The sequence below is a fragment of the Podarcis cretensis genome, assembly GCF_951804945.1.
Source record: "Podarcis cretensis genome assembly, chromosome: 1".
Classification (NCBI taxonomy): domain Eukaryota; kingdom Metazoa; phylum Chordata; class Lepidosauria; order Squamata; family Lacertidae; genus Podarcis; species Podarcis cretensis.
Genome location: NC_137170.1, coordinates 10,341,274 through 10,365,664, shown reverse-complemented (window position 1 = coordinate 10,365,664; position 24,391 = coordinate 10,341,274). Strand labels below are relative to the sequence as shown.

The window sequence follows — 24,391 nt, the reverse complement described above, 5'->3', positions numbered from 1 at the left end:
GTTTTCCCACATCACCTAATTGGATGCCACATCCTTCTAGAAGGGAGAACAATAGGCGAAGGGTGACCATGTGTTTCTGCTTGTGAGTTTGGGTAGGACCACTGGGGAATCTGTGTCAGAAGGTCTGCAAACACCATCTTGGTAGTCAAGCTAAGCTGGGGACTAACTGTTATTTGCTGCAAGAATATCTCACAAATGCTTATCTGCTTGGGAGCTTGGGAGCCTTTGTTTCGTTCAGTTAGTGGTGATAATGGAGCTTCTCAAGCTGGCTACTCCTTTATCTGAGAGGTGGAAGGGTCCTCTAAGCCAGGGGTGAGTTAATAGGGCTATTGATGCCAGCCTACATAGCTTGCTTTGTGTATAAATAATACTTAACTTTGCAGACAATTCATGATGGCCTCTTACTGCTCTGGTGCTTGCCCTGTGTCTGTAACAGCAGCGAGACTTTGCAGGCTGTGTTGTCGGTTTAGACCTCTTATAATAAAGCACTAGAATTGACCCTTCTGGTGTTTTCGATAGCCTTCTTTGACATCCCTGCACCAAACCATGCACACAGTCCCTCTGTTGGGCCTGTGGATCAGGACAGAGTTTTGGCTGATGCTGGAAGCTGGAGACACAGAGACTTGTCTTGATCTGTGCTGGTCCCAAAGCTGTGGCTCACGGCTCCCTGGAAACCTAATGGAGGAGCAAGATATGCTGGGTTGTTGCTGCTGTGAGCTGTTCCATGCCATGCACAGGTTGTATATATGTGTAAATAAAGCCATTCATCCCAAAGACATCATCACCTCCATGGACCTTCATTCCAAGGAAACCGAAACCTGGGTAAGCATTGGAACCCCTGGAATCTCTCACCAGTTGGGAACTGGGATGAAAACAACGGTAATAGCAATGTAAGCCGAACAACTTGGGACACTTCATTTAATTTTCCTTGGAATGTGCCAGAGCTGCCAACAGATACATTCAATGCAATGATGGCTGATGTCCATTGGGACTGGTAGGGCGGAAGGCAAGGAGACTAACAGCAGGTGGCGCCAGAGCCAATGGCAGGCAGAGCCATTCTATGTTTTGTCCCCCTCCTCCTGTCTGCTGAGCTGAAGAAGGAGCAACACAGAGGAGGAAGCAGAAAGCCAGAGCCACCCCCCTAGACTGGTTGTAGGCAAGAAGGCAGGCTGGTGGGGGTTGGCTGTGGGCTCTCTAAGGTTGGTGGGGCAGTGCCCCATTTGCCCTAAGTAAACCAGCCTCTGCTGATTCAGTGGTAAAAAGGGAAACCACCAGGGCTGATTGCTGCCACCGTGAATTTGACTGCTGACTGTAACTACATTGGGATTACCAATATTCCAAACACATTGTGATCAGTAGGAAAAAGGCTGATGTCCTCAAATTTCTTATTTACAAGTCATTATTTTTTTAAAAAAAAAAAGCAGGAAAAACATGCAACATTCCACTGAACGCTAAATAGCCACTTTCCTCCTAGGCACACGTCAGTCTCCAATGCCCCCAGCCGAGATGGCAAACTGTTTATACACTCTCAGATGCCTAAAGCGCGGTGCGCAACATTATTATTGAGTTGTGCAGAGGCAGTACAGAGGCAGCCTCTGTGCAAAGCTATTCTCACGAGGCGGCATCAAAGCACGAGAAATCTAAGGTCAGTTAAGGCTAACAGTGCACAGAGGAGCCAGTATCTGGAGTTGGCTACCCTGGAGAGCTCCGTTGGTTAGAGCATGGTGCTGACGATGGTACAGCTGCATATTCCTGTATTTTCAGGGGGTTGGACTAGATGATCCTCAGGGCCCCTTCCAACTCTACAATTCTATGATTCTGCCCCTGGCTCTCAATGGACCTCGACATTTGCAAACTGCTTTGGAGTTTTCTTACAACCGAGTGCCATACAAATGTTGTGAAACAAGCAATACGCAAGTGCGTGGGTCGGCGCCAGCCCTGGTACTCAAGCACATTCATCCTTCGCTGGCTGTAGCATTCAGGTGTGAGCGAGCATCACAAAATAGGATTTCCACATCGCCAAGCACCAGAGACACACAATGAGGTCCATTCGCATGATCAGCTGGGAATCCTCACAAGCACTGCTAGAGTTAGCAGTGATGTGTGTGCAAAAACGAGCAAAAACACAGGCAAAAACGAGGCATTTTAAGTTGGCTCAGAATGATGGTCCCCTCCCTCCCCACCCCTTTGCTAGACTTCGCGAAAGATTTTTCTTACTTGTCCCCCTAGAAAAGAAACATTCAGAGACGGCTTTAACTGCCCCTTGCATAAGAACGATGGCTTTGCTTGCGGAAGTTAAGAGGACACCCTCGTATAACATCTGTCAGCATTAGTCCTTCTTGAACTTAAGCTTTCTTTAAAATAAAAATAAAATAAAGTTACAATGTACAAATGCAAACAAAGAGATCCAAATGCTTGCAAATGATGGCATCCCATTAGGGCCCAACCCTTTGGATTGTTCTCCCACCTAAATACGAAGGAAATTCAGTAGGAGCCACGGAACAGCACAATACGGACTTCATCTCGGCAGTGCATCTTCAGGAAAATGTTGTGTCGTTTAATGCTGAATGATGCAACTTTCAAAGGTTCAAATAGAAGCTTCCCTAGATTGGAAGGCACACCCAAACTGCAGGTGTAGGCCACATCTGCACCACACATTTAAAGCACTCTCAGATCTCTTTGAACAGCCACAGCTTTCCCCAAAGGAATCTTGGGAAGTGTAGTTTGCTGAAGGTACTGAGACCCCTATTCTGAACTGCAATTCCCTGAGTGGTTTAACCGTCAAGCCCTCTTCCCAGGGAACTATGGGATTTATAACTCTGCAGGGGGAAACAAGGGCCTCCTAGGAACTCGCAGCACCCTTAACAAACTACACTTCCCAGGATTTCTTGGGACTGTTAAAGTGGTATAAATGCGCTTTAAATTTGTGGTGTGGATTTGGCCTTCACTTCTTCTCCAAGTTTAATTTTGATGTAAGCCCAAAGGAAAGGTTCTGTTACCGCCTCCTACTGACTCTGCCTCCCTAGGGAACTGCGGGAATTGTAGTAGGAACTGATAGCAAAAACCTCAGCAAACTATAGTTCCCAAGATACTTTAGCAGAAGTCCAGAGTAAAAATTGGTACAAATCTGCCATGAGCTTGTAGTGTCAATCGGGACTTGGTGCATTCCTCGATTTGGGTTCTGCGGCCTCCTGCACCCTCCTATCTAATACTTCTCTTTGGCAATTTCACCACACAACATGGGCAGCAATGGCATTCTCACCAAACTTTGTTGATCTATTAGCCATCTTCCTTTGCGTGACATGCTCAAGGGTCGTAGAAGACATTTCCTAAGCTTCAGCTGGAGGCCTTCATCAACTGTGAACACTGGGACAACTGCCTCGTATGGTTCACTGAATCAAACATATATTTGTCCCCCAAATCACACACACACACACACACACACAAACACAATGACCTGCCAAAGCATTAATACTGATAAGCACCCTGCCACTGAACCGTCGTATCAGTTTGACAGGAACTCAAAGAGGATCGCTTAGAAAGCAGACATCACGGGGCGAATGCGTTTTTCCGGCTCACCAAATTCACTGAAGTTACACAAAGTCAGAAGTGCCAACCAAAACAAAGAACCATGCGTGCTGGCAAAGTCAGCGAGTCAGCAAATGAATGGCTAAGCAGAACAATCTCAGAACAGTTAATAGCGTGGAATATCCTAAGCAAAAAAAAGCATGAAAAGGAATCGATATTTGTAACGGCAGAGAACCCTTCGGTGCCGAAGGACTCCCTTAAAATGAAAGCTTGTTTCTTGACCCTTCTGAGAAGTCAATCCCACCCACCCTTTCTGATTCTCACCAAAAACCTCACTAACGGATTAGTCTCCTGTCGCCAGTTTACGTTTCCTAAGCAAGGGTGGTCTAGTTAAGCTGCTAATGTTAATTCATCTATATACATAACGGACAAATTGAAAAGCCACTGATCGCTGAGCACAAGATCTCTCTCTGCTTCTGAGGAACCTCCCTATTGCACCAGTTCCAAGCAATGTTTGCAACCAAGCTGGCCAAAGCTCGCCCAGAGCAACCATCATTGCAGCCTAAGATGACGCACTAACCTTGGACCTCTCCCTACGGTTGCAGCTAGCGCCTCGCCGTAGCAGGCTAAGAAGCCCTCCTAGCCGCTCAGAAGCAAAACAACCGGCAGGTCTACAAGAAAAGAAAGCACGGCCTTTACTCCATCTTATAAATAAGCAACTGAGAATTCTGCTCCAGATGGCCACTTGTGTAGCCCACTCCATAAATGGCATTCTCCGTAGGGTAAGGCACGATATGATACGAATGCAGCTCTTCGTAATAAAGGGATTGAGAACGGCATTCTTGGACCATGAACTTCAGCCGTTTTCGTGCATCCGCATAGGCAGTCCGGCAGCACGGACTCCCCTTAAAGTATTCATAGCGTTCCCTCTCCGTTTCCAGGTGAATCTTCCGCAGCAGGTTGTTGATCAAGACGGACCGGCGGAGGTAGATCTCAGGATCCTCAAGGAACTGGAGCTTCTGCAGAGAAAGTTTCAAGATACAAGTCCGGTCTTCGGGCAGGATCAGGTGCTGAGGTGAGTTCAAAGGATAAATAGAGAACAGTGCAGAAAACTGGTTTAGTACATAACAGAAATATCAGGTGTGTGGGATGCAACATAAGCAGTCAAATACAACATTTCCTGTTTGCCTAGAGTGGACATGCAGGGGAATGTTGGTCCAGCCAGTTGAACTTCCTGTTACACCTGGTATGGAGCATCCGTCCTTTGCATGTGACCAGGTAGGTTGGCGTGACCCTTCCAGACCTAACAAAAGGTCCAGTCATGCTGCCACCTTCCTCTTTTGATGCCTTTTCTTGTCTTGGACTGCATGTGGGATGAGTTCCCATATGGGATTAACTCAAACCCTCTTCTGTAACTCTAAGCTAAAGGCTGCCTTCAGGGATCCAACTGTGAACTGAATGTGAGTAAATGTCTTATTACTTTTAAAAGAAGACTGTTGTGTCTGTTTTCTTTTAGGGAGGGATCAAAGGGGTCTTACCAGGGATAATAGAACTTAAGAGATTCTAACCAATCTGCAACTAGCTTCCTGCTGTGTGGAGAGGGGAATGTACTCTGCTATATGAATAAACTCACTAGTGTGAGTTAGGAAGGATAATATTTCATCAATATATCCTCTCCTGCTACCCACAACATTCCTGCAAGATGGTGAAGAAGACTGGATTCAAAACCTGTACAAAGGTGGGCCAAAGTTGCACCCGATTCTCCCTCCGTTGAACTGCCTCATGAGATGGAAAGGACCGTTAGGGTTATCTGGCCCAAAAACCTTCCTTTTCTCTGTCCTGAGGCTTCCAATATTCAGCCTCTCTGGTTTCCATGAGTTTTAGTGTTATGAGAGAGGAAGAAACCATTGCTCCCATCCACATTCTACATGCCATGCCTAATTTTACAAACTTTCACCGTGTCACCATTTTCTCTAAACCACAAAGGCCCAAAATGCTGCAACCTTTCCATGTAGGAGAGTTGACCCACCTCCTTAATCATTTTGGTTGCCCTACTCCGAATCTCCCATCATCCCTGATCACTGGGCAGGTGGAATGAGGATGATAGGAGATAAAGTTCTACAACTTCTAGAGGGCACCGGCTTGGGAAAGGCCATGGGACTTTGGATTTCGACTTCAGACGGAATGAAAAATTAAAGCAAACGGGGCCCTTCTGAATTCACTGGGAAACAAATGCTATGAGTAACAAAGGCATTTCAGAACTTGTGTTTTTATTGTTTTGCCTGCTCTGTGCAAACCACTTAGAGGTCACTTTGTGACAGAAAATAGTATATAAAAGCATCAAATAAATAAATAAATTTGGCCTCTGTATTGGATTGAAGCGACGCTGATCAGCAAGAGCCTAGGACTTGCTGATCAGAAGGTCGGCGGTTCGAATCCCGTTACTCGGTCCCTGCTCCTGCCAACCTAGCAGTTCGAAAGCACAAAGTGCAAGTAGATAAATAGGTACCACTCCAGCGAGAAGGTAAACAGTGTTTTCGTGCGCTGCTCTGGTTCGCCAGAAGCGGCTTAGTCATGCTGGCCACATGACCCGGAAGTTGTACGCCGGCTCCCTCAGCCAATAAAGCGAGATGAGCGCCGCAACCCCAGAGTTGGTCACAATTGGACCTAATGGTCAGGGGTCCCTTTACCTTTACCTATTGGATTGAAATTAGGTCTCTACAGCAATGTCGTAAGTTAGAAGAAGAAGAGTTTGGATTTGATATCCCGCCTTTCACTCCCTTTAAGGAGTCTCAAAGCGGCTAACATTCTCCTTTCCCTTCCTCCCCCACAACAAACATTCTGTGAGGTGAGTGGGGCTGAGAGACTTCAAAGAAGTGTGACTGGCCCAAGGTCACCCAGCAGCTGCATGTGGAGGAGCGGAGACGCGAACCCGGTTCACCTGATTACAAGACTACCGCTCTTAACCACTACACCACACTGGCTCTCTTTGTTTGTTTGTCAAAATCTATTATCAGAGAGTTATTATTTTTCAGGGGCGGGGGAGGGGAGGTCAATTCTTTTTGATCTCAGAAGCATACTCACTTTTGGAAAATACCCCTGGTAATCCTGATGTAAATCTTCTTCTTCTTCTGCATATTTCCTCTTAAAATAGGCTACTTTCGACGTTGTTAAGGTATTTGTTGATACTTGGCTGGGACCTGCTGTGCAAACAAGGAGGAGTTGTCATTAGGAATCATGCTGTTGGCTTTCCGTATGCCTGATTCCATTGGACTGTCGACTTCAGTTGTGTTTTATTCCCAGCTTTATTGTGTTAGGAAACATTTTTGATAAAGAAGGTTATAGATATTCTAAAGAAAGAAATATGGTTTGTTTTTGTTTTCAGAAGTAAAATCAATTTTTGTTGCATTTGGCTGCAATTTTCTACAGTCACATGACATCCATTTGCAAGCAATTGCACCATGATCAGCTCTATGTATGGAGCCCAGCAGAACAGTGGAGGAAGTACCGTATTTTTCGCTCTATAAGACGCACCAGACCACAAAACGCACCTAGTTTTTGGAGGAGGAAAACAAGAAAAAAAATATTCTGAATCTCAGAGGCCAGAACAGCAAGAGGGATTGCTGCGCAGTGAAAGCAGCAATCCCTCTTGCTGTTCTGGCTTCTGGGATAGCTGCGCAGCCTGCATTCGCTCCATAAGACGCATACACATTTCCCTTTACTTTTTAGGAGGGAAAAAGTGTGTCTTATAGAGCAAAAAATACGGTATATATTACGGGAGTTCCACCCCAGGTCTTTTTCCAGAGGAAATGGAATGTCATCTGCTGGAGCACTGGGGGAATTAACAAGACCGCCCCCCCCCCCCGCCCTCTCACAGGCTTGTTGGGGGGATTAAACAGAGAAAGGGAAGAACAATGTACCTTGGTACATTGAGAACCTTGGTTCTCAAAAGCCTTGGTACTCAAACAACTTGGAACCCAAACACTCCAACCCCAGAAATAAGTGGTCTGGTTTGTGAACATTTTTCGGAAGCCGAACATGCTCCATTTTGAGTGCTACGCTTCCGTTTTGAGTATTACGCTGAGGTCTGTCTCTTTTCACTATTTATTTTGCGTTTTTGTTTTTGCGGCTCATTTTGTTTTGTTTTGCTTTGCTTTGTTTTTGTGGCTGTGTGGAACCCAGTCAGTTCAGCTACTGATTGACTGATTGTGTGACTGCAGTACATTGTTTATTGCTTTCATTTTATGGACCGGTGGTCTTGTTGGATAGTAAAATTCATGTTAAATTGCTGTTTTAGGGGTTGTTTTTAAAAGTCTGGAATAGACCAATCCATTTTTGCATTACTTTCTGTAGGAAAGCGCATCTTGGTTTCGTAACGCTTTGGTTTTGGAATGGACTTCCAGAAGAGATTAAGTTTGAGAACCAAGGTACCACTGTCTACTGCTCTAAGCTCCTTGGAGGAAAAAAAGGTGACATATTAATGTAAGAAATGGATATATAAAAGCAAAAAGGAGGGGGAGGTGTCGGGCGAGAAACCACTAGTACTGCCCTGTCTAATGCTGGGGAGGGGAAGAGAGGAGAAGAAAGGATTGGGAGGCAACAGGAGAGAGGACCATGCTATCGCCAGGAAAGCAGAATCACCAAAAACCCACCTCAGGCAATGCAATTATGGGATGCACAGATGACTTACCTCACAGCTGTAGGTTTTAAAAGATAGATTTCCCTTTCGGCACAAGGTGGCAGTGTTGACACACTGAAAAACCTAAGTAGCTGTTCCATCCAAAACCAAAATAAAAGTATTTTCTCTCGAGGTCACATTGAGTTTAGCTACTTTATTTTTTTATTTTAAAAATTCAATAAAACATTTAGCATTCAACGGTGCTTCCTTTTGTCCTTTTGAGCAGAATTTTCTCAATACAATGGCAGCAAAGGAGCATAGCATCTCAGAGATGGGAGCAGATCCTAGTCTCAGAGTGCTTTCGGAAGCTGGTTGTCGAGCATTTGAGAAGCCTCTGCTTAAGGGATGTGGGTGGTGCTGCGGGTTAAACCACAGAGCCTAGGACTTGCCAATCAGAAGGTCGGCGGTTCGAATCCCCGCGATGGGGTGAGCTCCCGTTGCTCGGTCCCTGCTCCTGCCAACCTAGCACTTCAAAAGCACGTCAAAGTGCAAGTAAATAAATAGGTACCGCTCCGGCGGGAAGGTAAACGGCGTTTCCATGCGCTGCTTTGGTTTGCCAGAAGCGGCTTAGTCATGCTCGCCACATGACCCGGAAGCTGTACGCCGGCTTCCTCGGCCAATAAAGCGAGATGAGCGCCGCAACCCCAGAGTCGGTCACAACTAGACCTAATGGTCAGGGGTCCCTTTACCTTTACCTTTACCTGGGGCCAGGGGGTAGGTTGTAAACAAAATCTGCCCTTTTCCCCTTATGGGGTATCCAAGAGCCCATATAGAGTCCTTACATAGGTTCCCTGTTGGTAGGAGAAAATAACAGAGGCCAACCAGAGAATATAGAGAAGCAAAGCGGCTAGTAAGCTTGGTCTTTATTGATCTGTTGCATCTCCGGCGGGAAGGTAAACGGCGTTTCCGTGCGCTGCTCTAGAAAGCGGCTTAGTCATGCTGGCCACATGACCCGGAAGCTGTACACCAGCTCCCTCAGCCAATAAAGCAAGATGCGCGCCGCAACCCCAGAGCCGGCCATGACTGGACCTAATGGTCAGGGGTCCCTTTTACTGCTTAAGGGATGTGCTGACAATGGGGGTTTGAAAAGCCTCTTGTGTGACACTTCCCCCGAAAAAAAACACCAGACAATCAGCTGGTTATGGGGCACTGGGAAGCATCATGCAAAGTACTCAATAATAATAATAATAATAATAATAATAAATTTTATTTATACCCCACCCTCCCCAGCCAGAGCTGGGCTCAGGGCGGCTAATACCAGTAAAATTCCAGTAAAATCATAATAGGGGGGGAAACCAATTTAAAATACAAGTTAAAATGCAATTTAAAATGCAGCCTCGTTTAAAAAGTAGCCCATAGATCAAAACCATAAGGGGAGGGAAACATAAGGGTCAGACTGAGTCCAAACCAAAGGCCAGGTGGAACAGCTCTGTCTTCCCAGGCGCCAAGATTAAGTCTTGCAAAGTGCTTTGTGCTGCATTTCTGAAGCACCTGACACTCTGCAATAATAAATCTGTCTTTATTGGGATTTTTCTCCCACCCCCCAACAGAGTTCCAGAAATGGAATTTGCTTGCTATCTCGCTCTCTGTTTTTTTGGGATTCCTAGAAAGGCCAAGGCAACTATCTCCTGTTTTGTTTTTGTTTTTTTGTTTTCGTTTTTACTATCTCTGTCTTTAAAAACAATCAATATGCAACCAGATAAGGTGGAGCGAAGAAGCGAGAGGCAGCTTCTTACAAACCAAATCCGGAGGGCTTGGAGCCAAGCTGAAATTGACATTGATTTTCAGGAGGCAAAACAAGGCTGACATCATGGGATATATGGTGATGTTCTTGGCAGCCTAAGCTTCATAACCTAAAGTGAAGTGTGTGCACTTACAGAGTGTGCCCTTGCCGTCGAATCTGTTGCCAGCCATCCGTCTTTGTTACACTTCTGCATTTTCAGTCTCCCTTGGGGCGGGAGGTATAGAGCAAAGATGAAACCTGCTCTGATGCATGAACAGTAAGGTTGCCAAATGACCAGGGTTAAAATGGTTGGACTGGGGTTCTATTTTCTGTCTTTGCTCATTTGGCCTCAGGGCCTCTTGTCAGAATCCATGTGCAGAAGCCAGATTTTTGAAGGAAAAGTCAACAAACGTTTTCCTTTACCATTAATATTTGAACTGTGTGAGGCACACACACACACATTATTAATAATAATAATAATAATAATAATAATAATATACCGCCCTATACCCAGGGGTCTCAGGGCAGTTCCCAAAATAAAAGCAAAAGATAAAACCACAAAATACATAATAAAAATAAAAGCAACAACCCAATAGCCCTCCCTCCCTCCCCCCCCCCCACAAAAAGCCACATTTTAAAAGGGCATAGGATGTCAATCAGATCAACCAAAGCCCTGGTTAAAAAGGAATGCTTTTGCCTGGTGCCTAAAGGGGTATAGTGAAGGCACCAAGCAAACTTCCCTGAGAAGAGCATTCCACAGACAGGGAGCCACTGCAGAGAAGGCCCTGTTCTCATGTTGCCACCCTCTGGGCCTCTTGAGGAGGAGGCACATGAAGAAGGGCCTCAGAAGATGATCTCAGGGTCTGGGTAGGTTCATATGGAAAGAGGTGGTCCTTGAGGTATTGTGGTCCTGAGACATCTGGGACTCAGCTACACGGGTCAATTATAATGTTATAACTGCGTTATAAAAATGTGACACAAGATGGCGCTGTAGAGCTGGAATCCAAAGTGAATGGTAAATTGCTCTGGGACCTTTGATAGTGTTTTTTTATATCTGTCTAGATCCAGCCCTGGTAATGAAGGCTGATCTAGTAGCGCAAACAGGAAATGGCCCCACCATCTTTAGCATGCCCCAGCCTGTCTGCCTTCTGATAACCAGTCTGGACCAGTCTGACACAGGCTGCCAGCTTCTTCCTCCTTGGTCTCTGTGTTGCCCCTTGAAGAACTCAGCAGGGAGTAGGAGAATGGGAGGAAAACTTTGACTCCTATCAGACCCAACCAGCATGGTCAATGACCAGGGAAGATGGGAGATTGTAGTCCAACAACATCTACAGGGCAACAGAGTCTAACCTGCCTCTGCCACTGAAATATACTCGGAGTTGAGAGTGGATTTCATGCTCTTTATTCAGCTCATAGTGGTGAGGAGGAATGGAAGTTCCCCCAGAATGTCTGCTTTATATACGTTATTTACACAATGGGCCCCACATGATTGGCTAATTCCAGGATTCTCCTGTAGGCCAATCAGGTTGCGGATTCACTTCCACCTGGAGCTGGATTGGGTGGCTCCTGTGGACCAATCAGACTGTTGCATTCTGAATCCTATTGTTCTAGGGCCAATTAGACTGCTGCATTCTGAATCCTATTTTTCTAGGACCGATCAGACCGCTGCTTTTTGGATCCTATTCAACTCAGTACATAACAGCCATTCACCCTGCTATATTCTGGGAGCGAGCCCCATTGAACCAGGTAGGTCCATACGAAGGACTGCCTCTCTTCATATGAACCTACATGGGCCCTGAGATCATCCTCTGAAGCCCTTCTTTGTGTGTCTCCTCTGCAAGAGGTCCAGATGTTGGCAACACAAGAATGGGCATCTTCTATGGTGGCTCCCCATTTGTGGAATGTTCTCCTTAAGGCAGCTCACCTGGCACCTTCATTATAAAGCCACTTCCGGCCTGCCCAGGAGGTGGGGTTGCGGGCTTCATGCCCACCCCCACGTGAGCAGGGGCTGGTTTCAGCCCCCGCAAGAACAGGGGAATCCCGGCCACGTCTGCTCTATTTAGGGCCAGTGCAGAGGGGGCTCGCCCTCTTTTCACCGGCTAGCCCTCACGTTTTCCCACCCTCCCTCCCTCCCTTTAGGTATGCTTTAGGTAGGTCTTTGACTTTGCTATGGACTTCGGCCTGTCGCCGCAAGGGGCATGGTAGGAATTTTTCGCAATTGGCAATTTATAGCCTCTTGGTTTTTCGCCTACCTCGTAGCAACTCGTCACAACTTTTCGGCATTGGCGGTAGGCATTGGTAAGAAGGGGTTAAGAGGATGTGGGGGGGGAGGAACGCCATCACCTCCCCCCAGTGAGCGAAGGGTGGTCCGTTAAAGGACTCTGGGGGGCGCGGCCCTGTCCGAAGCCTATGGAGGTGTGGGCCAAAGGCACGCCCCCGAGCGGTGACCCGTGGGAGCTCCTAGTCGACGTGCCTTGGCAGGAGACTCCCCCGATAAACTGTTAACCCTTCCCTGTGTCTCCAGCAAATGGGCTGGAGCCGGATAGTCGATAGGACCAACGCCTAAGCCAATGCCTCTCAATCCTGAATTCAATAAAGTTGTGGCCTAATTCGCCCAATTAATCTTAATTATGGTGTCTCGTGTCTTTATTTATCCTGGTGGGGGGCAGGAACTTGCCACGCAAACCTTTAGGCTCTAGACAAAAACATTCCTCTTCAACCAGATATTTGTCTGGTTGACAGCCAATGCCCTTTCAAATGTTTTGTGGGAGGGGGGATTATTTGTTTGTTTTTTGTTCCTTATTATGTATTTTGAGCTTCCTATGTTGTAATTTCATTTTGTGAACCACCCCGAGATCTATCGAAATACAAATTTTAACAAAAAGAACCACCACAACAGCTCGGCGTGGGTTTATGTCTGAGCAGAAATGCCTAAGATTGGTCTGGCGGTGGGCTGTTTCCCTGACTTGCTCTTTCTATCCAGATTTTAAAAGGGGTGGCATGCAAGGATATCTGAACTATTTTTAACCTAATCACGTCACCACCACAAAAATTGGCAGCGGAAGAGGGCCTTTTTATAGGAGTGGGTTCAGAAGGCTTCGGGATGCTCTGAATTTAAGCTAAACCGCCGTGATTTATTTGTGAACTTTGGGGAGGACGACTGAGAAAAACCAATTCAATTAATAGTTGGCACTTTTTCATAGCTTATTGGAGCATTGAATATAATATTAATTTAAAAGTGGAGACTACTAAGCAAGATAGGCTAATGCTCTGACTGGACACAAGGCAGCAGTTTCCTGTGTTGTAAGTAAGAAAGTGTTTATAAATATACAAACAAGCCCTACAAACTGAGGAGCCAGGATAGAGTCGGTCACGTTAAAGGGGCGGGTGGCACCTTATTGGCTCTCCTGCGTCACTTGATCACAGCTGGGGTACAGCCTGCAGTACCACCGTGTGCCCATCTGCAGTGGTGGCACTGCAGAGCAGCTGAGATGAGACCATCATGTGGAAGCTGAGGCCTGAGACTGGAGTCTTGTCTACAGCACAGCTGGTTACAGTGTTGTCGCTCTGCAGCGTTGCGCTTTCATTAAAGCAATTTGTCGTACCTCGTAATGCCGAATCAGTCCACAGAGGGCCTCTCTACGGTGTTTTCAGCAGCCCTGATGAGTTTCTCCCTCCACACAGGCTCTGCTCGCATCGCTTCCCACGCAGTTCTGCTGAACAAACACCTGTTCGATTGAATCGAGGAGAGAGGGAGAAGCAGGGGAGAGGATAGAAAGGGGAGAAGGAGAGAAAGAGACGGAAGCATGTCAGAGCACACACCTGGATGTGTTGCATCAGCCCAGAACAAACTCTTGTCTTTGTAATAATAATAATAATAATAATAATAATAATAATAATAATAATTTATTACATACTCAGCCTATCTGGCCAGGTCTCCCCAGCTACTCTGGGCGGCTTCCAAAAGAATATTAAAAGCACGATAAAACATCAAACGGGCTGCCTTCAGATGTCTTCTAAAAGTCAGATACAGTGGTACCTCGGGTTAAGGGCTTAATTCATTCTGGAGGTCTGTTCTTAACTAGAAACTATTCTTAACCTGAGGTTCCACTTTAGCTACTGGGTCCTCCTGCTGCCGCTACATCATTGCCGCACAATTTCGGTTCTCATTCTGAAGCAAAGTTCTTAACCCGAGGTACTATTTCTGGGCTAGCGGAGTCTGTAACCTGAAGCGTCTGTAACCTGAGGTACCATTGTAGTTGTTTATTTCCTGGACATCTGGTGGAAGGGCGTTCCACAGGGCGGGCGCCACTGCCAAGAAAGCCCTCTGCCTGGTTCCCTGTAATTTCAATTTTTGCAGTGAGGGAACCGCCAGAAGGCCCTCGGAGGTGGACCTCAGTGTCCAGGCTGAACAATGGGGTGGAGACGCTCCTTCAGGTATACTGGGCTGAGGCCATTTAGGGCTGTGAAGGTCAGCACAAACACTTTGAATTGTGCTTGGAAACGTACTGGGAGCCAATGTAGGTCTTTCAGGACTGGTGTTTTATGGTCCTGGCGGCCGCTTCCAGTCACCAGTCTGGCTGCCACATTCTGGAAAGAAATACCCTGAAAATGCCTGCTATTCAGGTGTCTGCGCCTTTAAGAGCATCCTGCCTCCAGCAGTGGAGCACAGCCATTGTGGCTAGTAGCCATTGATAGCCTTTTTCTCCGTGAATTTGCCCCATCTGCTTTTAAAGCCATCCAACCTGATAGCCAGCCCTTCATCTTGCAGGTGCAAATTCCATAGTTCTATGCGCTGGATTAAAAATGTACTGCCCTCAAGCTTTCCCCTTGCCAGCGCAGGCTAGTTTAGGAATTGTGGAGATCTTTCTTTGAAACAGTAGAAGAACTTCAGCTGTGGGCCTGTATGAGAGCCAGTGTGGTGTAGTGGTTAAGAGCGGTAGACTCGTAATCTGGGGAACCAGGTTCGCATCTCCGCTCCTCCACATGCAGCTGCTGGGTGACCTTGGGCCAGTCACACTTCTCTGAAGTCTCTCAGCCCCACTCACCTCACAGAGTGTTTGTTGTCGGGGAGGAAGGGAAAGGAGAATGTGAGCCGCTTTGAGACTCCTGAAGGGGAGTGAAAGGCGGGATATCAAATCCAAACTCCTCTTCTTCTTCTTCTTCTTCTTCTTCTTCTTCTTCTTCTTCTTCTTCTAGGATGGTCCAGAAGCCACACTGTCCCTGGAGCCTTCAGGGTTGGCTTTTGGTGGCACCTCTGCATGGCATTCAAGTCTCAGAAGAAAACTGAAGAATCCCATGCGGTTTATGTGTGACGGGAAGTTCTCCATCATCAGACATGCAAGTTTCAAGACTGCTGTCGAAGTTCGCGAAGATTTAGCTCACCTGGCGATTTAGCTTCTCAAGTCCCAGGCCATGGGGCAGAACCCCAAGTAATTAGAGTGCACAGGAGTTTCTAAAACTCCAACTCTCCCACAAAAATGGCAAAATGAGGCCGAGAGAGAGAGAAATGCTTGCCACGTATAGGAACCAGAAGAGTCTTCCAGCAGCTAAAAAAGCCAATGCAATTCTGGGCTGCATCAATAGGAGTATAGCATCTAGATCAAGGGAAGTAATAGTGCCACTGTATTCTGCTCTGGTCAGACCTCACCTGGAGTACTGTGTCCAGTTCTGGGCACCACAGTTCAAGAAGGACACGGACAAACTGGAACGTGTCCAGAGGAGGGCAACCAAAATGGTCAAAGGCCTGGAAACGATGCCTTATGAGGAACGGCTAAGGGAGCTGGGCATGTTTAGCCTGGAGAAGAGGAGGTTAAGGGGTGATATGATAGCCATGTTCAAATATATAAAAGGATGTCACATAGAGAAGGGAGAAAGGTTGTTTTCTGCTGCTCCAGAGAAGCGGACACGGAGCAATGGATCCAAACTACAAGAAAGAAGATTCCACCTAAACATTAGGAAGAACTTCCTGACAGTAAGAGCTGTTCAACAGTGGAATTTGCTGCCAAGGAGTGTGGTGGAGTCTCCTTCTTTGGAGGTCTTTAAGCAGAGGCTTGACAACCATATGTCAGGAGTGCTCTGATGGTGTTTCCTGCTTGGCAGGGGGTTGGACTTGATGGCCCTTGTGGTCTCTTCCAACTCTTCTATGATTCTATGATTCTAATTGGCAAAAAGTTGACAAGCTGGAACCCAAGACGATCAAGGGTCTGGAGACCAAGCCCTATGAGGAACTGTTGAAGGAGCTGGGTGTGTTTAGCCTGGGAAAGAGGGCACTGAGAGGCGATAGGATAGCCTATCTCAAATATCTCAAGGGCTGTCCCATGGGAGATGGAGCAAGCTGGTTTTCAACTGCTCTGGAGGGTAGGGCCCGACTCAAAGGAGTCCAGTGATGAGAAAGGAGATTCTGACTCAACATTAGGAAGATCTTCCTGACAGCAAGAACTGTTTGACAGTGGAACGGATAACCTTGGAAAGTGGTGGACCCTGTTTCATTGGAAGTTTATAAACAGAGGCTTGGGTGTCCATCTGTCAGGGATTCTTTAGCAGTGATTCTACATTGCAGGAATCTGGACTAAATGACCCCTGGTGGGTCCTTTCCAACCCTACAGTTCTGTGATTCTATGGAGGCTGCCTGTGCTAATTTATGCATTTGGATGCAAATTTAGAAACAGGGGTTCTAGGATTTAAATGGCAATGCAATGCAATTCCGACGAAAGAAGAATGGCAGACAAAGTTAATGGACTACGCAGAATTAGATAAAATGACAGGAAGGATTTGAAACCTGCAGGACCAGAGATTTACAGAAGATTGGAAGAAATATATGAACTATTTGGATAGCAACTGTAATATCAACAAATTACGCTAGTAGGACGGCAAGAAGTTTTGTAAGGAGAAATGTATGAAGCATTGCAAAGTAGAGAAAGAATAGAGATATTAGTTATGAGTTAAATGTAATTGTGGAAGTAAGAAATGTATATTTATTGAATAAATTGGAAAATTTTCAGATGTGATTGATGGAAGTAAAAAAAAATGGTGTAAGATATGAAAGTATGTTTAATTACTGTTGAAAACGATATGTCAAAAAAACTAATAAAAAAATTATATTAAAATAAATAAATAAATAGCAACACAATTCAACTCACCTCTCCGGGTGCTGCTAACTGTTAATAGGCAAGTTCAAGTCCCTGCCCCCATTTCTCACTCCTTTGGTTTCTTTTTCCCTATCGGCTTAAGCCAAACTCATAGTAGACAGCCTTTCAAATACAGGATTCTTTCAGAGAAAGAAGTGTCCTCCGCAAAGCAGGGCATGCAATTACTCTAGCGCCAGCCAGCCATGCCCTGGCTCAAGATACTCCATTGCATTCCACTTCCTCCCCCCATTTTCCACCCCCATGCTCAGCATTCCGTGGCTACTGAGCATGCCCAGTATTCATCCATTTTCTCTGCAACCCACAGGGTTCCTCTAAAACCTTCATCTTCTGCATGGGACGTGCCATTTCGGGTTCATAAGGACAGGTATCTTTCAAGATACGAAGGCTGTGTTTGCATACAAAGCTGGCCCCATCTGGCCCGAGAGATGCTCAAAAACTCCCTTACATTTGCCAAACCAGACAAGCCCCCAAACCCATCAGTTGACCAAGTTCCAAACAGGAAGAGCAGGGTGTTTTCGACATGGTGCATCCCAAACTTCACACTGGTCTTCAGCGTTGATTTCTCTCCCTCACTACACCCCGGCACGACTCTTTTACAAACCTGGACCTGGGTTCAAATGTGACCTCAGGCAGGAATCGGCCTCAGGCAGGTCTCCTAAACCCCAAACCCCACCCCACCCGACCCCAGCTCTAAAAGGGAGCATAGCCGGGCCTGGTCCCTCACAGGGTAACTGTGCAAAGGGAGCTTTGCAAAAGTGCTTGGCGGATGAACTCTTCAACCTCAAACCTATTGATCTGAAAGGAAGTCCCATTGATTTCGATGGCACCACTTAAGTGTGGTTAGGAAATCAGCTGGGGGCGGGGGGGGCAGAATGCTGCATATGCATAATTAATCCTAATTGCAGAGGGCCCTGGAAGACCCTGCTCCACAATCCATCTCTTGTTCTTCTGCTGGAGAGGACAATTTGGGGGAGTCTATTAAACACCTCCAAAGTATCGGATGAGGACCATAGTGCCGCCACTCGTGTTCAGGAGACATTGTCAGAAGATGGATTAAAGATCTGGGTGCTCTATTAAAAAACATTTTCATGTACGCGACAAAGGTGGCAAGAGTCTTGATAGCACAAGGATGGAGGAATGAAGAAATCCCGACCAAAGAACTGTGGCAAGAGAAACCGATGGACTATGCAGAATTGGCGAAATTGACACACAAACTACGTGATAAGGGCAACTGTGACTTTAAAGAAGAATGGGAACCTTTTACAAAGTACTTGAAGAAACGACAAAATGAACTGGCAGGTTTTGAATAAACATACACAAATTTATTATTGGTAACATATAGATAGATAAATTAAGGATCTTTACAATTTTATAATACGCAGAGAATAACACGTGCTGAAAAACCAGAGAGAGGAGCTGAAGGAAGTCTGGGGGGGAGGGGTTGTTGTTTTTCTCTTGGGGAAGGGCAAGGGAAAAATATGGAGGGAAATGAGGATGATATGTTTTTGATAAACTGTTATGTTGAAATCCCTAATAAAAAATATTTTTTAAAAAAAAGATCTGGGTGCTCTGAGATGTGGTGCTGCCAAATGCACTTTCCCCTCAGACAGGTATGGGGGATATTTCCAGCCTTAAAGGTAAAAGGTAAAGGACGCCTGACAGTTAAGTCCAGTCGCAGACCTTACAGTTATATTATTCTGTGATGAGCTGGTTGATGGGCCTACTGATCTCTGCCAGGCTAATATAAGACCCTCAGCTGATTCCCTGCATTGACCATCCAGACAAAAGCATCGCAACGTGTTTTCCTTTACTAGCACGGTCTCTTAAAACAATATTTAAAAGTCTGGATTTCTTAAGCGCACCAGCATGCCTTCACAATGAAGCCGCTCTGTACATTGATTGCCAAGGCACATTTCCTTCCAAAGTATCTCACAGAATCATAGAATGGTAGAGTTGGGAGGGGACCCTGAGGGTCATCTAGGCCAACCCCCTGCAGTGCAGGAATCTCAGCTAAAGCATCCACGACAGATGGCTGTCCAACCTCTGCTTAAAAATACATCGGAATTCTACCCTCTGCAAACTTTGATGTGGAGCACAGGGCAGGCACCCTCTTCACTTTTGGAGAAATTGCTGGATATACTCAGGAAACCTGATCATCCCAATTGGCGCATGCTGCTAATGACGAGCCCATTTTTAAATGCTTAAAATCCTGCCAATCAGCTGTTTGCTCAGGAAAGGAGAATGGGAAGGGCTGAATCCAGACACTCCCCACCCCCAGCCTCCTCCAGCAACCCAACAGTGGGATTTGAGTGTTTTTCATAAGGAGTCCCACACTGTTGGTTGCATGCCAAACAACATTTAGTTGTGCATGCAGCCTCTCATCCATGCAGCTACAGATAAGCATGTCAAAACTATGCCCCTAGAGCAGGGGTAGGCAACCTAAGGCCCAGGGGCCGGATGCAGCCCAATCGCCTTCTAAATCTGGCCCGCAGACAGTCCGGGAATCAGCGTGTTTTTCCATGAGCAGAATGTGTCCTTTTATTTAAAATGCATCTCTGGGTTATTTGTGGGGCATAGGAATGCGTTTGTTTTTTTCCTTCAAAATATAGTCCGGCCCACCACATGGTCTGAGGGATAGTGGACCAGCCCACGGCTGAAAAAGCTTGCTGAACCCTGCCCTAGCGGGATCAAGCCCCAGATATCTGCATTTGCTAAGATGGTTTGTTTTTATTTCAACATTTGAAACTTGATAGGATGTGAAGATTGAAATCACAGCATATTTTATTTCTGATTGCCTCCGAGAGTCAAAATGCAGGTGCATTTTGTTTTTGATTGATGGTTTGCAGTAGAATTTAGTATCTGACAGTATTTATCACACAAAATAGAATGGCATTTTGCATTTGACACCTGATGAAACTTCATAATTGATACCTGCCAAAATTCAAAACAATTAAGAGGCACCAATGAAGGACTCCAGCGGCAAAAGATGAATGATAACTTGGAAAATTTGCTGAGTTTTTGAATGATTTTATTCATGCACCATGCTGCAGAAGGTCTTGATGGATTGCTCACACCCAGCCTTTGCATTTTGTGTATAATTGATTAACTATTGCTTAATCAACTGATCAAAAAGCAATATTGATGAAATTGAATGTTTAAAGCACTTCACATGCATTATCTTCAGTAATCCTCACAAGAACACTGCAAGGTAGGTTAGCATTATTCTCCTATTGCAAATGAGGGTCTGAGGAATGAAGGTTTGGCTAAGTTGAGATTCCTGCATTGCCGGGGGTTGGACTAGATGACCCTTGGGGTCCCTTCCAACTCTACAGTTCTATGATTAATTGCTGAGGGGACTTCCTAGCTCATAGGAAGCTGTCTTATACCATGTCAAACCATTGGGTCCATCTAGCTTATTATTTTGTACACTGGCAGTGGCTCTCCCAGGCATTCCCAGTCCCACCTGAAGATGCCCAGGACTGAAGTTAGAACCTTCTGCATCAACACAGATGCTTTTTTGCTAAGCTACAGCCGTTCCCCGATAAGTCACACACTCTAAGGCACTAAATCACAATTGCTCTATCTATCTAATTTCTCGTGTAGGTATAGATAGATCATTATGTACAAGTGCGGAGAATGTCTGCTGAATGGAGAAAGCACAGAAACACTGGATAGTGTCGATTCAAAGGCGCCAAGAGAAAAACTGCAGACAGACAGCTTATTTTTCATTAATTCGCTGCAAAGTGTTATGGCGAACCTTTCTAGTTTATATATATATTTTAAAAGTGGCATGTGCAGCAAAGCAAGGACAACGGCAACAAATGACCGCAGTGGAAATGAGTGGAATCTAAAATTATAAAATAAAAGATTAAATATTAAGGAACCGAACGCACTGCTTGGATAATAGACATCATCTCTAAACAATGCCAGAGAATGAGCCTCAGCTCCAGTCACAAAACGGGTATTTTGATCTGCGCCTAATCCCTCCATATTGGCACGTATATGAGCTCTCTATATATAGACAGTTATTTCATCCAGGGAGGAGGCTGGTTCACATGGAGGAGAACTTTTAGTAGTGTTTCTATGGTTACTTTTCAGAGTTTCGAACACTCGAGGCTTACAAGGTGGGGTTGTGTTGGGGATTCTCCAGAACAAAAAATATGAGTATCCGGGTGGGGTGAGTGAGGAGCTGCAAATTGGCTCCGGAGTGAGTATGAATTTACACACACACACACACACACACACACACACACTTCTCTTCCTGAAATCTGGTCTTCTCCTTGCCACCACCCCTCTTGTTCTTCTTCCCCATATGACTGGATCTATCGGGGGGGGGGGGGGGGCAAAGAGGGAAACTTCCTCCAAGCCATCAAGCATAAGGTTACCAGATCTCCCCCTTTCCCAGGGACAGTCCCCGGATTTACAAATCAGTCCCCATACAAAATCCTATCATTCCTACTGAAGTTGAAAAGTGTCCCTGGATTCATTGAAAAAAATGTGGTATCCTTAAACAAGCAAACACCCTCCAGCAAACATATACAGGAAGACCACAAGGTTAAAACGAGGGAGAAAACCAATGCCACCGCAATTGTCAAGAGGGGTTTCATTTTGACTGAGATGCTGGTAACAGGGTGTCATAGCCAGCGCTGACCCAAGACATTCCGGCACCCAAGGCAAAGCCCAAATTGGGGTGCACCCCCCTCTCTGCTAGGGAAGAAGGGGTGAGAGAAGATTGGCATCAGGGAGAAGGCAGGAGGGAGATCAACACTGTGATCTGCTGCCCCTGGGGATCTGCCTCCCGAGGCGGTTGCTCACCTGGCCTCATGCATGGGCTAGCCCTGGTCAAAGCTGACTTGAAGATACATCCTTGGACAATGACTCTGAGAGGTTATTGGACTGATGAAGCCCCCCTGTTCTTAGCTGGGGGATGCTTCGGCCTTGGTGAGGAGAAGAGCACACACCTGTCCCAGGTTCGGTCCCTATCCTATCCTAACAGATATCAGGTACCAGGGTAAAGGGTCGCTAAACTGAGTGAGCCCAAACTGGGTTTGAGCAGTCCAGTAGCCCAGTTAGGCACAAACTAGCTCCATTTCTTCGCCTCCATACTTTCCCCACCCTCGGGCGCCTGGAAGCTTTGCCCCGCGTTGCGCGCTTCCTCGGCGGAGCTTGGGGAAGTCTCTCTGTGCATGCTCAGAAGCACCCTCGCCAGCGCCGAGCTCCGGGGGCGCAGGAGGAAGCAGACGGAGGAGACTCGGTCCTGGTGAGGACTGAGCAGGCAAAGTCCTAGCCTAAAGCTCAGAACAAGAAAACGGGGAGAAAAGGAATCGGGATCGCCCGGTTTACCTTCCCAGTCGCTGTAGGAGCGCACATGCCAAAGAGGTGCGGGGTGCTGGCTGGGGCGGTTGCCTCCTATTTCCCACGCTCCCTTCGGCAAAAAAATAGCCTCTCCCGTGGCTGCAACAAGACAGCCCAGCTCCTGCGGGTCCCTCCAGTCACTGTCGAGCTCATCGCCTCCCTCTCTCCCCAGAAGCAGGGAGGCGGTCGCCCAGATGTTCCCTTCCTTCCCGGATTGGTCCAGAGGGAAAAGATGTTGGGCTCGTTGCTAGGCGAGTTGCTAAGAGGCGGTGACGCTCTCGCAGCATCTCCGGAGCGGCTCGAGAGGGCCCTCGCCGAATGTCCTGCTGAGATGCTCGAGAGGTGGGGAAGGAGGTTTTTTTTAGGGGGGAGCACACTCGGCCCCCAGCCCAGTGGGAGCGCAGAAACGGTGGGAGGCGGGAGGGAGGGGAGGGGCTGGTTAGTTGTGGGGATGGAGCCAGCGAGGCAGAACCAGTAGAAAGGGTCTCCCAAAGGTCATCCAGTCCAACCCTGGTAATGCAGGAAAAGTGGGCTTGGCTTGGCTTGTGGAATAAGGAAAGGGGGAGAGGGCATTACGATGGGCGGGTGGATGTGTTCAGGTGTATTTATTTTTCCTCACATTTATTTATTTAACAGATTTATCTACCAATATTATTTTTTTTAAAATCCTGTTTACATGAAATTGGTATTTTCAAAATTATTCTTAAAATAGCAAGAAAGCTTTGAAAATAGGAGACGTAATGGGTGGAATTCACATGACCAGCCCCATCAGCAGATACCCTGAGCAAGGATTTCTGCTCGTCCAACTTAGCTTTGCACGAACACCCCTCGCATCCAACCACGTGCTCCCTGAGTCCCCTGAAATCGGCTGCGACGGGGTGAGGACAACCCCCAGAAACAGGAACACAGTGCAGGGAGGAGAGAGAAAATCGTTGGATCTGGAAAGCTGAAATGCTTGCGCAGAGGGAATGATTAGAAGAGTGCAACACTGCATTCCGATTTCCGCCCATTATATTTTTCTAGTAAGATTTATATACTGCATATATATTTTTTAAAAAAATATCTAAGTGGTTATCATAAAATGTCATACACTTTTAAAAGCAGTTAAAACAGACTTTAAAATAGCAGACATTATATGCTTATTTACATATATATATTGCATAATAATAATAATTCCAAAGCAGTTTGTTTTTTATATTGCTTTCATATCCTACCTTCCTCCCCCCCCCCCCAGGAGCTTAACTTGGCATACATGGTTCTCCCAATCCTCATTTGTTCACCACAACAACACTGCGAGGTAGGTTAGGCAGAGAGGCAGTCACTGGCCCAAGGTTACCCAGTGAGCTTCATGACTGAGTGAGGATTTGAACCCTGGTCTCCCAGGTCCCAAGGGATGCAGGTGGCGCTGTGGTCTAAACCACTGAGCCTCTTGGGCTTGCCGATTGGAAGGTCGGCGGTTCGAATCCCCATGATGGGGTGAGCTCCCGTTGCTTTGTCCCTGCTCCTGCCAACCTAGCAGTTCAAAAGCATGTCCAAGTGCAAGTAGATAAATAGGTACCACTCTGGCGGGAAGGTAAACGGCGTTTCCGGGCACTGCTCTGGTTTGCCAGAAGTGGCTTAGTCATGCTGGCCACATGACCCGGAAGCTGTACACCAGCTCCCTCGGCCATTAAAGCGAGATGAGCGCCGCAACCCCAGAGTCGGTCACGACTGGACCTAATGGTCAGGGGTCCCTTTACCTTTACCTCCCAGGTCCCAGTCCAACACTCTAACCACTACCGTGCACTGTCTCTCTTTACATGTTGCTGTTGTTTAGTCATTTAGTCGTGTCCGACTCTTCGTGACCCCATGGACCAGAGCACACCAGGCACTCCCGTCTTCCACTGCCTCCCGCAGTTTGGTCAAACTCATGCTGGTAGCTTCGAGAACATTATCCAACCATCTCATCCTCTGTCG

General features: G+C 46.6%; 2 long non-coding RNA genes across 2 annotated transcripts in view; one reads left to right on the top strand and one right to left on the bottom strand.

The window, feature by feature from the left end:
* Positions 1-2,370, top strand: part of LOC307208892 — a 73,135-nt gene extending 70,765 nt beyond the window's left edge. The window contains exon 2 of the long non-coding RNA XR_013835260.1: positions 1,721-2,370. This is a non-coding gene — a long non-coding RNA (uncharacterized lncRNA). The remainder of the gene's footprint in view (positions 1-1,720) is intronic.
* On the bottom strand, positions 2,231-22,602 carry LOC307208785. The gene is made up of 4 exons (XR_013835234.1): positions 22,424-22,602; positions 13,535-13,657; positions 6,613-6,731; positions 2,231-4,598 (listed from the first exon to the last, which is right to left on the bottom strand). It is a non-coding gene; the product is annotated as an uncharacterized lncRNA (long non-coding RNA).
* Between the last annotated feature and the right edge of the window lie 1,789 nt (positions 22,603-24,391).